At 42.9% G+C, this 16,444-nt stretch overlaps 1 protein-coding gene across 33 annotated transcripts in view; it reads right to left on the reverse strand.

Moving 5' to 3' along the window:
- NRXN1 (neurexin 1) overlaps positions 1 to 16,444 on the reverse strand; it is a 961,778-nt gene that overhangs the window by 256,283 nt on the left and 689,051 nt on the right. Inside the window, exon 1 of one of the 33 annotated variants that reach the window (XM_088666853.1) lies at positions 6,461 to 6,524. The exons of 31 other annotated variants lie outside the window; for them this stretch is intronic. The gene's annotated coding sequence lies outside the window, so the exon portion shown is untranslated. Of the gene's footprint in view, positions 1 to 116; positions 233 to 6,460; positions 6,525 to 16,444 lie in introns of those variants that run through there. One more of the 33 variants, XM_088666852.1, reaches the window with a different exon arrangement.

A 16,444-nucleotide genomic window follows, 5' to 3' on the forward strand; every position in this document is an offset into this window, starting at 1 on the left:
CGCCGTTAAACCAGAGCGCCATATTTTTGGAACAGCCGACAGTTTAAAAGTGCATTGTGAATACTAACATATTCCAGTAAATTAGTTTGCACTCATTATCATAAGCAATTACTTACTGTTTAGATGTTGCCGGTATTAAATTGGCAAGCAATTTGCAAGAATTAAAATGCAGCATTAAAAAGAGAGAGAGAGGAAGCTCTCCTGCATTCCAAGGCTATAAAAAGACAAAACTGTTTCAAGAGGCAGAGGACAAGCCTTTTATATATTAACTCAGAAATCAATATCAAAGCGAAGGATGGTCAACAGACCGATGGGGCAGAAAGGTTGAACTGGGTTTCCCGCCCACATTTTAAAAATTGTTAACAGAAAAGAGGACATTGCTTGCATGAAGTCAGTGCTGACTAAAATGTTCACCATCCTGCTTCTCATTGTGGCCAGCAAAACAGGAACACCACACCTGGTCTTGCTCACCTTCAGCAAAGTGTTGTCATCATGTGCCTTCAGATTGCATTGTGGGACATTAATAAATTGGTGTCTACTTCCTATATTTTCATCCTGCATTTGTAGAGGAGCTCCAGTCTGCATATACCATGTCGTTACTTCCCCAACTACCAGCCAATTATCACAACATCATTACAGGGTAGTTCAGAGTCAGATTTTAACCCAGGTTTTCAAGTCCAGTGCTATGTTTGCTATACCACACTATCTCTAAAAACTGAAATTCCATCGGACTGTCACAGGCAAGAACCTCAGATGATATTAACCTCCTGAAAAGTGTGGAAACCTTTTTTTTTAATCTACAGTATTTAAACTAGTAGCAACACCTACATCTTATGGTATTAAACTGTGTAACCTGAGACAGCATAGTTTATTCTGATTGGCATCCTCTGCTACCTGGCCCCTTTAAAAACTGGAGGTGACAGCGATTCAACCTGGTATCACCTGCCTGCAAGGAATGATGGACTCTGTGTTCCCAAATCTGTGCACTGGATGAAGAGGTCCTTCCTTTTGCCTGTCCTGAGCCTGAACCCAACCAATGGCACTGTGTGACCTCAAGGACAATGTTGCAGTCAAAGTAGCTCCCTCCCAATGTTTTTGACTATAATGGTTAAGAATAATGGGAAATGTAGTCCATTTTCCCCCTTCATGGATCAATGCCTTGTCGTGGCGAAGGGGCTCGAATAACTCAGAGAAGCTATGAGCTATGCCATGCAGGGCCACCCAAGATGGACAGGTCATAGTGGAGAGTTTTGACTCAACGTGATCCACCTGGAGAAGGAACTGGCAAGCCACTCCAGTATCCCTGCCAAGAAAACTCCATGGACAAAGACAACAGGCATATAAAAGTTGGACAGTGTTCTCGAAGCTACGAACATGAGTTTGACCAAACTGCGGGAGGCAGTGCAAGACAGGAGTGCCTGGCGTGCTATGGTCCATGGGGTCACGAAGAGTCGGACACGACTAAACAACTAAACAACAACAACAAAAGTCCATTTTTGGATGGGGGGGGGAACCACACTGGCTACCCTGATAAAAAGGAAACGTTTCTTCCTGCCCATTCTCTCCACATTAGTTTAGTTGAATTTGTTTATCACATCACGCCATGCAAACTGAGAACCTTAACCCCATAGTATTCCTTCGTAGGAGTGATGCTCCAACTCACTGATCTTTTTAGTCTCTTTCCCCCTCCCCCGCATATGAAGGGTGGGAAAACTGCAGCCCCCAAGACGTTGTCGAATTCCCATCAGCCCCGGCTGAGGGGAATTGTAGTCTAACAGCTAGCCACTATGGTAAGGTTCCATCTCCACTGTTGAAGGCAGTAATGCTTCTGAATACCAGTTCCTGGAATCTGCAGGAGGGAATAGCATTGTTGTGCTCAGGTCCTGCTTGTGGGCTTCTCACGAGGACCTGGTTGGCCATTGTGAGAACAGGACACTAGACTAGATGGGCCACTGACCTGATCCCTGTTGTACATTTTTTCATCTTTTTTTGTGACAGCCAACCAAGCTCATGCACACTGTATTCTTAACTTGGCTAGAGCACTATGCAATACTTCTTGTTTTATTCTTCCGTTCATTTGCCAAACGGGTTGTGTGTGCATGTTAATTTTTCACAGCGATACACACAGTCATTCGGATAACACCAGGGCAAGGTTACATAGCGTAAGATTAAGGAGATTGTGTTGGGCGCTCATTCCATATCCCAGCCTTTGAAAACCTAGAGAGTGAAATGGTGTTTACAGATTTTCCTTTGGAATGAGCTGAAACCTTAATGTGGTGCAAAAATTCACCTGCACAAAAGAATTCTGCCTAATTAAAGCCAAAATCTATGGGAAAAAAAGCTCATGATACCTGTTATTAAGCACGCTCTAGACTTCCAGTGATACTATTCGTGAATGTTCATTACAGCAGTTCCTTGTCTTAAAAGGGGTGGTTATTATGTGGTGACATTACTGGGTTCGCCCTCCGCATGTGACACACAGCGGTTGACTCAGGGAGGCTTAGCATTGAGAAGGGATTAGTTACATTCCCGAGCCAATGTACACGTGTCTGGGGGTGCTAGATCTGGAGACAGTGGCACATGGTTACATCTCTTTTCAGCTACTTTAATGTGCTCTGTGTGAGGCTGCCTGTAAAGTGTCTTCAGAAACTTCGGCTGCTTCTGAATGCTGCCCTGAGACTGTTCATTAGGGAGCATGTGACTCCCTTATTATAGCAGCTTCGGCTTCCCCTCCAAAAAAAGTAATATTGTGCACACTGTGTGTGCCTGCACACACATGCCTGCTAGGGCTAGGAAATATCTGGCTTTCAACATTGCAATATATCACTAGCTAAACATCATGATATTGTTAGGATCTCCTACTCTCGAGTAGGACCCTGGCAGAGACACATGCCCGACTGGCATGTTCTCTCCCTCCTGGTCGATCGTTCGGGAGCTTCACAAGCTTTCTCCAACCCAAACACCACAGCGACTGATGCCAACTGACATCAGCACACTCAGGGATCCACGGAGTGTTCACAATTGCGTAACAGAACTCAGCAACTCAGCATTTTGGCTAATCTACTTTTATTTACATATAAACACACATGGAACACTTCAACATGGCTCCCTCTCTCTCTAGCATCAGGCAGCAAAGAGAGTGAACAAAGGACAATAGTCCCACTTCAGGAAACACAGTAACACAAACATCCTGTCTTTGTCTTTCACTGTGGAGTGAAAACATACAAGCATCATGTGATAAATAACAATCCCGTGACAGCAGACACGGGGAATGAATCTTCAACAGATATATCATGATGTCTGAAATAAGGACGGAACTACGTAGAGACGAACACGTAGGGCTAGATGATATCTGGTTTTCAATATCATGATATATCACCAGCTAAACATTGTGATATATCACAATGTCTGAAATAAGGATGGAACTATGTAGAGGCACTGGGTGGCTTCACAGTTTTCCCCACACCGTGATTTTTGCTGGGGCTTGCCCTTGCTCTGCGCGCGCACACACCCACACACCATGATTCCCAATATATTGCCATGCCAAAAATTATGAAACTGATATCATAATAAGGACTTCTAACCAGCTTTGGATGATATATCGCCCAGCCCTAACACTATTCATAGAATCATAGAATCATAGAGTTGGAAGAGACCACAAGGGCCATCCAGTCCAACCCCCTGCCAAGCATGATTCATGATTTTTGATGCATTGCCAGGCCAAAAAAAATAGGAAACCAATATCATGAAATGGACTTCAAACCAATTTGTGGCCCCCCAGAAGTTCCTCCAAAGGGATTGAGGCTTTTAGGCTGAAAGATGGTTCTCTACCACCCACCACCCACCCCCACTGCCTTAGAGAAAGAGGAGGCTACAAGCAGATATATATCAGAGCATGAGCCAAAGCCAATTTTGTTTGTGGATGATTTCGAATAATTGTAACAACTGGTACTTGGTTGAACACTTGGCTAAAACATGAATTTGCATTCACGCTTGATGTTCTGTGCTGGTTACCCATCAATGGACACAGTACTAAACAGGTGCATCCACACCATTTCTGAAAATGAAGCATCTGGGCTCTACTCGAGGGAATATGGCTTCTCCCAAGCTACAAGGAGTGTTATGGAGGAGGTGGAATTTGAAGCGGAAGATGGAAATAACAGTGTCAATGTTCGGATGAGAGGGAGGCTGAGAGGGAGGGTGTGTCAGAAGGGTACAGATTCCAATTAGACATCAGCAAGAACTTTCTTGCAGCAAGAGCTGTTCGACAGTGGAACGGACTCTTTCCTTGTGGAGTCTCTTTCCTTGGAGGTTTTTAAGCAGAGGTTGGATGGCCATCTGTCATGTATGATTTAGTTGAGATTCCTGCATTGCAGGGGATTGGACTGGATGACCCTCGGGGTCCCTTCCAACTCTGTGATTCCATGATTATATGAAACAGGTGTGTTGCCCTTAACTGCAGGTGCAGGGTCAAATGATGATAATAATGCCATAGGTCTGTGTTCACCTTCCATTATCTGATTTAAGCTGCATTCATCTTTCTCTTCTGTAGATGCTGTTCACCTGCCACTTCAATGGTTCATACATGGCATGTGGGAAAAGAATCTAATCCAGCAGCTGTGTTTTGGGACTCTGTGTCTTGGGGAAAACTCAGTCCTTCCCTCCATCCAAGATGAATGCATTTAAAGGGGTAGCCTGTTGGGAAGGGAGGGAAGAGCTCGTTCTGTGAAGCTAAGAATTCTAATCAGCTGCCAAGGCAGACAGGAGAATTGTAGTAAGCAGCTGCGGCAGGTGGGCTGCACAACAGGCAGCAGTGCCAGGGAATCGAAATGGGAGTGCAATGCAGGAGGCTGCAAGCAGGTGGAAAGAAACCATCTGGGCAAGGTAGAAGGGAGTGCTAGGAAGCAGAGTTGCCCTCCAACAGGCAGAAGTATATAGAGCCACCACAACATGGGATGGAGTTAGACTGTTCAGCAAAGATACAATTCTACTCTCATTCTAACCAGGAATGGTTGTGATTTGGGTGACATGGCAAACAGGCACAAGCCTCCTCCCTGAAAATGCCCTAAAGCTCTGGGAGTTAATGGGTGGGTTGCATCTTGATCCAGGGTGGATCACAACAGGAGCACTACCTCCAGGCAACTATATGACAAAAAGACTAAGCAATGGGTCCCCCATTGCTTGTTTGTCTTAAAAGTCCTGGGTCTGAAAAGGTTGAAGATGCCTCTCCTAAAGCAAAATTAGGGAACCTGTGTGTGATCTTCCCAGGTGTTCCGGGACTACAGCTCCCATCATCCTTGACCCATGGCTGGGGCTGGTGGGTAAATCTAGCAACATCTGAAGGGCCCTCAGGTTTCCCATCTCTGTCCTAAAGGTCATAAACATTGGCTGAGCAGATGCTTCCACATTTGTGCCTGGTGTCAAGTGACTCTTCCTTCCAGGGTCTAGTAGTCAACTATTCTTACGTTTCTTGAAGGTTGAGATTAAGATCATCTCCTGAACAAAAGGGTTGTTTCCCTACATCCTGGCAGGGAGGAGAAGGAGGCAGAAAAGAGTAGAACATGCTAATTGCACAATGTTTTAGGGAACGTAGGTGGGGAAGTCATTCATTTAAAGAAAAAAGTGAAACTTGAGATAATTACAGACTAATTATCTGCCTCTAACAACTGCCCATTGTGTGTTTCATGAGACAGTCTTGTGGAATTGCAGGAAAGTAGTTTAATTCGCTGAAAGCAGTTCTGTGCCATGCATATCCCAGGGATGGGGTGAGGGGGTGGGCTGTGGCCCTGCAGATGCTGTTGGACTCCAACCCCCCATGGTTGTACCCCATTGGTCATACTGTCACTTCCTGATGGGCACTAGAGTCCAACAACATCTGGAAGGCCAAATGAAATTCTCTCTCTGAGACTCAGTTTCAGTTAGCGGCTATGCTTCGCTGCATCCATTTTCTGTGTGAATTTGCCTAATTCCTTTTAAAGGCCACCATAAACTTTGTAAAAGCCATTTAATCCCACAAACTCCCTAACTGCTGTGCTCAGTTGCTGACCCGCTCTTACACTCTTTGGATATTATTGAGACTTCTAAGAGCTTGGATATATGAAGGCGGCATATATGAATACGTAACACAAACAAGAATATAGAATATTTAAGGCGACGTGGATCAGATATAGGGAAAATGTTTTTGAAGGGGGGAAGGGATTTTGGAACACCAAATTGGTCTTCTGAATGCTCCGAAATGGATCATCAAATCATGATAGAACTGGTGAAAGCAAACCAACCAAGTCATGGAGGAGACGCAATCTGGACAGTTTATGGAGAAAGCCGGGTAAACATACCAGTATCCCCCCAAAAGGTCAACTTTAATTAAAATCAACCAGTTAAAGAAATGGCCTCATGAAGCAGGTTGAAGCTGACCGCCACCGCTGCTGCTATTTTGTCACTGCTGCTTCTCCCAACTCACCTGGACCTGATGGTTATTCTTTGTTTTAGCTGCAAGGAACTGCTGCTTCCCCTATTCCGAAAACTGACTCTATCCATCACCAAACTGCCTTAGCTGACGAGACCCAGGACAAAGCCAACAGGGATGATTAATGATTACCTACAAGAGCACCTTATGCCTACATGCCAGAGCGCAGTGTTTTCTGAGTCACTGTTGTTGTCTGTCTTTGCTATAAAAAGGAAGGAGAAATCATGACAACAGCCTCTGGGAGAAGGGGGGGGGAATAAAAGTTTATTGTCTTGTATCAATGTGTGGGTTGTGAGAAGAATACAAGAGGATTCCCTGTCCCCCACCACCACACACGAACACATGCACTCAGCCTGAAAACAGGAGGTGTACGGACCTCAAGGCACAAATATTGAACATTGCAATGCAAAGTTAATTACTAAGAACCTGACAGCAGAAAGGAGTACAAGTGGGAAGTTTGCCTGTACAAACACAAAGCTCGACAGGGGATATGGTAGACAAAAAGAAGTAAATATTGCAAAAATGTAACTAGAAACTAAAGGTGTTAAATAGGAAGTTGTCTAAGAATAGCTGCTATGATTATTTTTGAAAAGGCATTTGACGACGTATGCGAAAAGGCTGAGCATGCTAGTGGCTCACAGTATAAGGTGCAGGAGGCAACAGGGGTGCCAACTTGAATAAATTATTGGGGGGGCAGCCTCCTCAAATATTTTAGGGGGGCAAAGAGGCCTTGGCTCCTAGGAGTTGGCTCCTATGCCCTGCAGCTTTAAGGTCAGGATTGGGCCACTCCCAGAGAAGGTTTTACATGAACTTCTTTCCCTCAGACTAGATTTACTCTCTCCTCCCAGCTACGTATTACACAAAAAAATCTAACTCCTATCAGCCCCAGCATGGCCAGTGGTCAGGTGTGGTGGATTTGAACACAGACATCATGTTGAACACCATGATTTCAGTTCCAGTCCCTTTCTCATTTTTCTAATTTTTTAAAAACAAAAAACAAAATCTTTTTATTAATTTTTTAACAACATAAACATAACCGGAGCTCAACGCTTCCAAGGAGGACCAGGGTGGATCCAGGAGGAGGATACAGAAGTCTCGGTCTACACATTCACAGCAAAGGCAGAAATAGCCAAGACTCGTAAGGAAAGATGTCTCTCCAAAAGGATGAAGAAGGATAGCAGGGGTTGGCAGTCTCGGTCACCTTCAGTAGAATAACAGATGAACCGATACCAGATATTAACAAAAACTTCACGAGAGGATACCCTCACTTGCTTTTCTACATGGCTGCATCAGTTAGTTTATGGCAACACCAGACAACAATCATACCAATTTCGAAATGAAAGGGGATCGGTCCCTTTCCCACTTCGAGTGGTCTCAAGAAGTGGACATAACCAAAGATTTAGTAACCAGGCTTTGACAGTATTGAGAGATATCAACCTCCTCTTTGAATATGGACAGGAGGTCTGGGGTCAGATCAGGGTGAAGAGATTGTTTTATGGGGAGATCAGAGATTATTTATGTATGCTACAACCGCGACGAGGACTTTATTAGCCCCAAAATGGAAATTCCAAGAGATACCAACGTTTGAGGAGTGGCAGACGAAAATGATGGACTATGCAGAACTGGCAAAGTTGACCTGTGGTATCCGAAACCAGGGAGAGACAAAGTTCCAGAAGGAATGGAGTAAATTCATTGACTATATGGGGGGGGGGGGAACTGTAGAAGTTTAAGGACACTAGCGGGACTGAAATAAATCCTACGAACTTAATCTATACACGTTTGTAAAAAGGAACTGCGAGATAAGAGTGAGAAATAAAGCCGAATGACGGGAGGGAGGGAAGTCACAGCTCGGCAGAGTGTAAGGAACTGAGAGGGGGAATCTAAGATGGAATGTAATTGCTTTTGTTTTTTTGTTTTTTTGTTTTTTTGAAAAATCTAATAAAAAATATCTTTTTTTTCAAGGATTGTTTTATGATCTGCCCAGTTGTGGTGAATACACTAGACCAGAAACTGTTCACCTTCTCACACATCTACCAGAGATGACTATCAGATCCACAAGCATCACATCCTTTCTAGCAAAGATGAGAAACTGCAGCATTGGCACAGTTTCTCAACATTTCCACACCTGTTTGCGTTAGTGCACATTTCTATTAAACACCAAAAAAAAATAAACTTTTCTGTACACATTTTTACAAAGCAGTTTACCCCAATATAAATGCATTTTTTGAATGTTATTTCCACTAAAATAGATGTTCACACACACACACACACACACACACACACACACACACTTGTATATGCATTTTTTTTTGGTATGGTGAACTGCATCACAAAATTTGAAAAACTTCAAGTTTCAAAGGATAGCTCAGTTTCACTTCATGGTCTGTATTGCTTTTTGAAAAGTGAGAAATAGGTAAGTTATCCTTTAAAGGGAAAAGAACGGAATCTCTTTGCCATCCCTATCCAGGGAACTAGGCAGAGGGCCTTCTCGGTGGTGGCGCCTGCCCTGTGTAACGCCCTCCCAACAGATGTCAAAGAGGAAAACAAATACCAGACTTTTATAAGACATCTGAAGGCAGCCCTGTTCAGGGAAGCTTTTAATGTTTAATTGATTATTGTGTTTTATTTTTCTGTTGGAAGCCGCCCAGAGTGGCTGGGGAAACCCAGCCAGATGGGCGGGGTATAAATAAAAAATTATTATTATTATTATTATTATTATTATTATTATTATTATTATTATTATTATTATTATTATTCCCCATTCCTGGAACTGGAATTAGATGGTTCAGAGCTTGAAAGACAAAGTGTCTGGCTTAGTAGAAAGTATCTTCTTAAGCTCGTTGGAGTAAATAACAGCTGCAAGAACCATTCTCCTCATGTAGAAAAACTATAGAATAGAGACTATTGTGCACTTTATTATCCATCAAAATGATCTATTGGAGCTCAAGTTCGATAATCCCCGGGCCCAGCAAAGCATTCAGAAAGATTCTGCTGAGAGAGCAGCTGATATGCTAACATTTTTCAGAAGCATTTGGGACATGTAGCATTTTTAATGTGCAGCTTTTGTTTATATAGTGCCGCCCATAAACCCATTGTGCGACACAGCGCATTAAGGTGAACGGGGGAGGAAAATATGATTAAAATGGAGCCTTGAGAATCCGTTCCATCATGTTACGAGAAGCAACACTTCAAACACAGTGTTTCAGTTTAGACTTAAACGGTGGTGTAAAAAAGAAAGAAAGTCCTTCAGGTGGAGTGTGGGAGCGAATGCCACAGTGCAGAGACATAAAATGGCAGTCTTGAGCCCGGCACAATCATAAACCGAGTTTCAAAACATAAGAGTGCCTGGAGTAGCTGAAAGTTAAAGGAAAACAAGAACTACAGTAGTAGGAGTTTTGCGAAAACAATGTATGGCCATCCCAATTCTAAGCCCAGAAGTTTTTAATGGGGTTGGGCTCTCAAGTACAGTGGACCCTCAGGTTACGTTACCTTCAGGTAACGAAACTTTTGGGTTGCGAACGCAGCAAACCCAGAAGTGTATACTTCCGGGTTTCGCCACGCGCACATGCGCAGAAGCGCTCTATCGCACTGTGTGCGTGCGCAGAAGCAGCACCTCATGTTGAGGACTTTTGGGGGTACTTACGGACCCCCGGGACAAATTAAGTTCATATCCAGAGGGTCCACTGTACCAGCCATATCCTATGAGACTGTTAGAGATGTGAGGGATAAGGGATCTGCAGGTCTTCCACTGTGCTGGACTACCAAATAGGCAGAGTAGGCACAGCCTATGGGTCCTGTGACAAAATATTATTGTGTAATAAAATTGGTTTATTGAATTGTTGGTTGGTTAAATCAAAAAAAATATTAGGAGATAATTTGCAGGGCAGGCGGGCGAGGATTCGACTGCCTAGGGGCCTCCGCGGGATTTAATCTGGCACTGGTTCCCCACTCAGATATTTTTGCACTCCAACTCCCAGCAGCCCCAGCCGGCCCAGGCAATGGTCAGGGATGATGGGATTTGTATTTCAGCAACTTTGGGAGGTTCAAAGGAAGCTGAAAAACAGGATTGGGCTCTTGCACTTTTAACAGTAGTGTAGAAGATGGAATTTTAGGAGGAAGCAATGCCTGCTGAAATCCAGTCTTCTACCGAACTATTAGAAGTCAAGGTGCCCCCTCCCCCCAATCTGAGCACCATACCCAAGTTCCCTATCCCTGGTCTATCCTAATGGGTTCTTGTAAAGATAACTTTGAGGTCTAACAGCACTATCCAATGAACTTGAAAATAAGGGTGTTTCTTTAAATCATGGGACTTATTCCCTAAGAATTAGTTCCTAAGAAGTGTGTTTAGCTTCACTATCACAGCTGTGGCCAGAGAAGAAACGATGCTGGGAGGAATGCAGAAAGAATAAACATATCTGCATCTGTGCATCTGCAGCAGCACAACTGGACACCTTCATCTGCCCCAGCTGCAACTAAACATGTCTCTCCCATATCAGTCTCTACAGCCACAGCAGGTGCTGTAACTCTTCAATGGTTTGACTTCACTCCCAAAGGCATGCTCCTCCATCGTCTCCTGAGACAAAGGAATGTCGACAGTTTCGAACAGAATTTTAAGAGAGTAGATATGCAGAATCTGCTCTGCCTTTGAAGAGAAACCACCTGCCCCTTCTAACACTCACTTCCACTATGAAGCTAAACTTGGGCATAGCTATGCATCACTGTCACATTCTCAAACCGAGGAATCCCTTCAAAATAGAAACTTTAAGTGATCCTCATGCAGGCGATCCATAATTCAAACAATGCCTCTTATCTTCAATGTTGCATCTACCCACTGATTTATTGTGTTACATTATATTTACACAAGGCCGAGTAGCACAAAGCAGCACAATAGACTCAATGAGTTAAAGGTTATATTTCCACCATTAATAATTCACTCAACCAAAGTTGCTTTATAAAGATCCCTTTTGATAAACTTATATTACAACAGCGACAGCCAGAGTGTCGATGTTCCATGCTTGCTAGAACCATGGAGGATAAATAATTCTTAGGGCCTCTTTGGTCAATAACTCTCCCCTCCCAGCTCCCAGTCCCATTTTATGCTGAGTGTTAATTATTTTAAAATTTCTAAGTGTAGGAACCATTAGCGACTGGAGAAAATGTCCAAGGAACAGCTGATAAGATCTACTTAAAAAGAGACTGGATAAGTTTCCAAATGGATGGCCTTAATAAATTGTGCCACATAACTTGGTCCTAAAAATGTGTTTCTTCCACATGTTCACAGCTTTGACCTTGTCCAACAGAGACAAACACCTTACATAGATGGGTGTTTGGAGTAGCTAAGCAGATGCTTATGAGAAGCCTCAAAGCAGCATTGCTAGCCCTCTCCTCCATGAATCTGACTAATTCTCTTTTAAAGTCATCCATGTTGGTGGCCATCATCGCCTCTTGTAGGAAAGAATTCCATAGCCAGCATTTCACTGGCAGCAGTTCCTGTAGTGCATGGGTAGGCAAAGTAAGGCCCAGGGGCCAGATTCGGCCCAATCACCTTCTAAATCCAGCCCGCGGATGGTCCGGGAATCAGCGTGTTTTTACTTGAGTAGAATGTGTGCTTTTTATTTAAAATGCATCTCTGGGTTATTTGTGGGGCATAGGAATTTGTTGATTCCCCCCCCCCCCAATATATATATATATATATATATATATATATATATATATATATATATATGTATATATGTATATATGTATATATATATATATATGTATATATGTATATATGTATATATATATATATATGTATATGTATATGTATATGTATATGTATATGTATATGTATATATATATATATATATATATATATATATATATATATATATATAGTCCGGTCCCCCACAAGGTCTGAGGGACAGTGGACCAGCCCCCTGCTGAAAAGGTTTGGAATTGTCAAACACCGGGAGCATTCAGCAGTCAAGTGCCAGGGACTAGCCACCTTATTTGCACATGACTTAACTATGGTACCCAAACTCAGAGCAAAGCAAGCCACTCCTTCAGTGTGCCCCAATGCCTGTGGCATTAATTCCTCACTCGCCATTGCCCAATGCCATTCCCCCTTTTAAAAAGGATGTTTAATAAACCCACAATCCAAGATTTATGGAAAAGGGAAGAAACTACATTGACTTTCATATAAACTGAACTTGGTGCAAGTATCACAAAGTTGCAGTTTCAGGCTTTTCTGTTCATAATATTTGCTTCTTTTTTTAAGAAAAAAGGATCATCTATCGATACATATGGAGAGATCACACAGGAAATTCTATCTTTGTGCTCAGAACGCAATACACATCGATCAGTTCATTGAGATATTTTAAGGTCCATATAAAGAAAAAAGAACATACAATACCCCTAAAACTAGGAATATGTTGATATCTCCAATGCAATGGAAGTAAAATCATTGTCAGGCTCGTATTACAGCTATATCCTCCCAAAGGTTAAACCATTCCCCCTCCCCCCTTTGCACCACAAATATTTAAAACATACCCTTCATAATCAATACTCTGATTAGTCCGCAAGGTGACTTTGGCTCATTGAACTAATTACTTATGCCACATGAAAAATGCAGTAAAATTATTTTAGCAATGACAGCTGGACTTCAGAGGTTATATCAGTTTTGCCAATCTGAACATGCTAAAAAAAAACCTTCCACTGGGTATACCGATGGATGCTCCCTCCACAAGGCCAGAAATTGCTCTTCAATCTGATCAAGCTCAAGTTGCGTGGAATGGGATTCAGCTATGACTTATTACCTGGAATGCAAAATGCAGGCAAGCAAACGGAGCTGACAATTGATTTCCCTTCCTAATAGATGGAAACGAGCAGACTATTTTCCGAACCCCCTCCCCACATTATGAACCCACATGATACATTGGCTGACTCCTTTCCATGTTAGAGGGAATGGAGACTCAGTTGACTGCCAAACATCCCCATTACTTGCTGGGTCATGGGCCGTAATGGTTCCCAAGGAACCATTAGAATCTAAGAACTTGGTCATCCCAGAATGAAGAAGAATTTACATGGATATTCAGCAAAGCCTGCAGAAGACCTGCTATCATTTGGCAGGCCGCAATCTAAGGCTTTGGGCATTCTCTGACCGCAGAGACCAGAGCCTCTCCTCTGAAATGCTTAATGAGATCATCTGGATAATTGTAAGAACCACACAAGTGTCTGTTGTAAAAAATATTGGCTGGGCCATTGAACTGTAAAAGCAAATAAGAGGACCCAAATGATGCGCATCTGCTGTAATATGTTTAATGGCAATAGACTGTGTAGGAACTGAACTCACAGACTTCCGTGACAGAGGGCAGGGTTGGCCCAATACATTTTGGCACCTGGAGCAAGCCACAAAAATGTGTGCCCCTCCCCACCAGGGAAGAAGGGGTGAGTGAAGATCTACATCAAGAACAAGGTGTAGGGGGTAGAGAGCTCCATTGAGATCTGCTTCCCCGGTGGTTCCCGCCACTCAAGGTGGTCATCTCACCTTACTTCATGGGTGGTCCAGCCCTGACAGAAGGTTATAAGACCTAGAGGCTCTAATCTGGAGATTTCCTCCCATCAGATAGTGCTGCGGGTGAGGAATTCTGTGTTCTGAAGATGTAAAAGACTAGACAGACCAAAAACTGCCAGCCAGTCACATCTGAGTATAGGAATGCATATCTTACCAAGGTGAGACTGAACAGCCCAGTTCGGTTTGCATTAACCACTTATAAATGCCATCTCCAACTCCTCGAAAGATTCCATCAATGGTGTCTCCGAAATTTTTTACACATCACTTGGGAAAACAGGCGAACTAATATCAGTGTACTGGAAGAAGCAAAGATCACCAGTGTTGAAGCAATGATTCTTCAACATCAACTTCGTTGGACTGGTCATGTTGTGCGGATGCCTGATGATCGTCTTCCAAAGCAACTACTCTATTCCGAACTTAAAAATGGAAAGCGTAATTCTGGTGGTCAACAAAAGAGGTTTAAAGACTCTCAAGGCAAATCTTTAAAAAATGTAGTATAAACACTGACAACTGGGAAACACTGGCCTGTGAGTGCTCCAGTTGGAGAACAGCCTTTACCAATGGGCTTTGAAGAAACTCGATCTCAGGACACAAGGGAGAAACGTGTTAGAGAAAGGCACGCTTGGCAAATCCACACCATGATAAACTCCTGCTTGGAAACCAATGTCCCCACTGTGGAAGGGCGTGTGGATCCAGAATTGGCCTCCACAGTCACTTACGGACCCATTGTTAAAACTGTGTTTATGGAAGACAATCTTACTCGGCTATGAGCGATAGAAGAAGAAGAAGAAGAAGAAGAAGAAGAAGAAGAAGAAGAAGAAGAAGAAGAAGAAGAAGAAGAAGAAGAAGAAGAAGAAGAAGGCTCCCACAACTGGGTTGTTCCAATGGATCTGCCACTTATTGTCCTTCTACAAGTTACAATCCTGGGTGGTTTTAATTTAACCAGTACTCAAGGATTTTTCTGGTGTGTCCACTGCCATTTGCAACTCAGCATTAATAAGCGAAGGAAACTACAATTGCTCCTCACTAGATCAGTTACAATCAATCAAGATTTCTTTTCTTTTTTCCTAATTCAAGTATTCATTTTTTAAAAAAAAAAACAGACAGCATTAAATTTTCTCTATTTTCAAGGTACACTTCAAATGTAGTCAAATAGAACATGAGGAGGGGGACATTTAACTCGGCAAACATTTGCAATGTTTTGTTGCCAACTGACATCTTTTTGCCCTCCTGTTTGCTGTTCCTTTCACTGTACTTATTTAACCTTCCTTCTTTGCCTTCATCTGCCGCATTTGCTGACAGAAGCCATGCAATTTTGTTTACAAATATCCATGACATCATTGTGTCAGATTCAGCATTGTGGCATCATGTATGGCAATTATGTAATCCCTGCAGCCGATGAGAATAAAATGATGCTGTGAAATTATGCCCAGCTGAGTGCTCTTCAAATGTTCTGGACCACAATTGTTCTGGCTGGGCCTGATGGGACTGGAAGTCTGAAACATCTGGAGGGCACCGGGTTGGGGAAGACTGCTGTGTGCAAATGAGGCCAAAAAGAACATGCAAGAAGAGGAAGGCAAATGGTACCCAGAAGCACAACAATGAGCCAGTGGTGGTGTAATGGTTAGAGTGTTGGGCTAGGACCTGGCTGATATTGGGCTGGTCACTGTCTCTCAGCCTAACCTACTTCACAGGGTGATTTTGAGGACTGAAATTGGGAGAGGGGAGGACAGTATGAGATCATTGGAGCCCCCATGATAAGAACTCAACAGGTTATTTTAAATTACAACTTGCTTACAGACCCTTTCTTATCGTACTATAAGCAGTCAAGAATAAAAAGAGCCATTGTTGTGCTGGCAGACCAATGAAATTAGATTAGAAGTAGTGTAGTGTTTTACTACTGCTATCATTATTATCATCGATGTGATGCTTAATCTTTTATATGGTTTTAAATGGACTTTATTTGTTGGAAGTCCCCATGGGAATATAGTACATCTTCAAACAGGTGGCATATAAATTTGTCGATAAATAAACAAAATAAGCGAAAGTAGGGTGAAAGTCATGTCTACACACACACACCACAAACATGGAACAAGATCACTAGTGTTGATTTATTTCCTAGCTGCTACATCTTCAAGGTTCACCTCTTGACTTCTCTCTACCTCAATTGCTGATGTAACCTTAGCTTGACAGGGAGATGCTGGACTCTCCTTTTCCCCCACTCTGTCCAAAACCAATATTGACGAACCGGTGTCCTTTTCTACTTCCATCTGAGCATTCCCTGACTGCTCTTGCTAAGTATAGCCTCAATAACAGGTCCCTAAAATGATTTTCTGGATGAAAGTCATAACTCTCCCAGGCTTGACTCACCAATAATCAATCACATGATCTGTGAACTGTACAGATGAAGAGTAGCCCATCTT

Source organism: Zootoca vivipara, chromosome 3 (genome assembly GCF_965207765.1).
Source record: "Zootoca vivipara chromosome 3, rZooViv2.hap1.1, whole genome shotgun sequence".
Classification (NCBI taxonomy): Eukaryota; Metazoa; Chordata; class Lepidosauria; order Squamata; family Lacertidae; genus Zootoca; species Zootoca vivipara.